Source organism: Vipera ursinii, assembly GCF_947247035.1.
Source record: "Vipera ursinii genome assembly, chromosome: Z".
Taxonomy (NCBI): domain Eukaryota; kingdom Metazoa; phylum Chordata; class Lepidosauria; order Squamata; family Viperidae; genus Vipera; species Vipera ursinii.
In genome coordinates, this window is record NC_139517.1 from 12,755,424 (window position 1) to 12,757,928 (window position 2,505).

The following is a 2,505-nucleotide window of genomic DNA, read 5'->3' on the forward strand; positions in this document are numbered from 1 at the left end:
AAATAATATAGGGTTTCCTGCCTGAGCAGGGGGTTGGACTAGATGACCTCTAAGGTCCCTTCCAACTTTATTATTGTTATTGTTATATGAGCCAGAGAACTTACAGGTCTCAATTTTCATTCAGTAAATAAATCGCCTGAATCACACGAACCTTCCTAGTCAATAGCTCCCCCTGCTGGTGAAAGCGTTGTGGTGCAAGCTTTTGCACACAATTTCCCAAAACACAATTTCCCAAAATTTCCCTGGCTGCAGTTCTTTGCATCTCAGCCAAAGATGCAAAAATAAAGATGTGTAGTTATGCTGTTCTGTGACCATAATAAAAATTGATTGAGTGAAGATGTTTAGCTGGCTGGGTGGGGTTCACTGACCGTAGAATTGTGTTAGTTGAAGTCTACACACCTTGCCGAGGTCGTGTGGGAGAAAATTAGTTCTTAGATGAGTGGAATTGATTAAATCAAGTTGATATATAGAGATATAAAGCCGTCGTTTGCTACCTTCTTAGAACAATTCCATAGATTTGCAATGGGAAATGCTTTTCTTTTTTGGCATTCCCGAGCTGCCCCCTCCTCTTGAGTTATGGGGGACGCTTTGATCTCTGTTGTATTGTTTTATTGCTTTAATCTCCCTTTTATGGGTAGTCCAAGACTTGCAATCACAATTAAGCCCAAAATTGCTAAGCAAGGCAGGTGTTAAGTGAGTTAGGGTTAGGGTTGTTAAATTGTTACGCCAATCTGGCTTCAGAGGATCACAGGACTCTGGCAGCTGTCATAAATACATTACCAGGTGTCCAAATTTTGATCATGTGACTATGGGGATGCTGCAACTGTCATAAGTGTAAAAAACAGTCATATTTTTTTTTTAGTGCTGCTGCATCTTCGGTCACTAAACGAATGGTTGTAAGTCAAGGACTACCTGTATAAATTGGTTGAACAAACAAAGCAACTCTGAAGGAAGACATACCTGTAAAGTAACCCGAGTTCCATTACCTTTAGTAACCTGAGATCTTTTATCTATGAATATGCACGTTTATGCCATCTGTTGCTTATGCCTCTTCCATCTTTCTGGAATATGAGTGGATCTCTTTGTTGGTTGGGGGGGGTGTCTCTCTCGATATTCTTTGAGGGAATCCCACCAGCATGTGCTGCCTAATAAACACTGCAAAAGGCCTTATTTGCTTTGGGTCCCATGTTCGATTCCACAGATGCGAATCGTTGCTTTGGGGTATATTCAGAGGATTGTATACAGGTCGTCCTCAACTTACACCAGTTCGTTTAGTGACTGAAGGAGGAAAAAGTTGACTTATGGCTGTTTTTCACACTTAAGGAAGACAGCTGTAGCATCCCTGTGCTCATGGGATCAAAATTCAGACGCTTGGTAACTGGCACGTATTTATGAGCGTTGTGGTGTCTCTGGGTCTTGCGATTGCCTTTGGAGACCCTCTGACAGGCAAAGTCAACGGGCAAGTCAATTCACATTACTAAATTAACAACTATGTGGTCCCTAAGAGTTGAAAACAATTTTAGAGAGGATTCCAGATATGGCTAACCGATAGGTCCCATCTCCGTCACTATGGACAGTCCTAGCTGGAGGCACGGAAAGTCAACATTTTCCATCCCTGCTCTTGGTCCTCTAAAGGGAGTGAACTAAACTTGATTAACTTTTGCCTGAAATTTATCAGAACAAACTGGTATTTAGAAAATATTTTGCCAGAAAGTTCTAATGCACTAAGCCACGGCTGGCTGGGGAATTCTGGGAGCTGAAGTCCACACATCTTCAAATTCCCCAGATTGAAAAACAATGCACTAAGCCAGGAGCCCCCAACCTTTCGGGCACCAGGGACCGGTTTCATGGACAGAGGTTTTTCCGAGGACCGGAGGGGGTGTGGTTTTGGGTGCTGCCTTCATCCCGCAGATGAGGCTTTGCTTGCTTCCATGGCCCAGTTTCTGACATGCTATGGCCTGGTGCTGATCCATGGACTGGGGGGGGGAGTTGGGGACCCCTGCACTAAGCATTTGTTTTTGATGTCAAGGACACAATACATGTCAAACAGTGGTGGGATTCAAATGTGTGAACAACCGGTTGTCTGTGTGGATGCCGCCTCTGGAAGTCCATTCTGGGCCTGGGCAACAAAAAATTAGCTACCGGTTCTGCCGAAGTGGTGTGAACCGGCTGAATCCCACCACTGATGTCAAACTAGTACTTGCGTATCCAAACCAAGACATGAAGATATGCGTCAACAAATGCTCTGCCCGTTGACATCTGCCTACTAGGCATCTTCTGGCTACGTAAGGTTGGGGGAGGCCAGCTAAAGCAAGATAGTAGAAGTTGCCCTTTCTCACATCATTTCCCCCCACTCCGGTCACATACGTTCCAAGTTAATGACCCATCCAACCCATGACTAAGTTGGTTATTAACTACTCATGAACGTTCTTCAGAAGAACGGTCCAAAAAGGTTATTTCACTTTATTCCTCCATCTGGGGTACGTCTGGAGCTTATACGGCGTC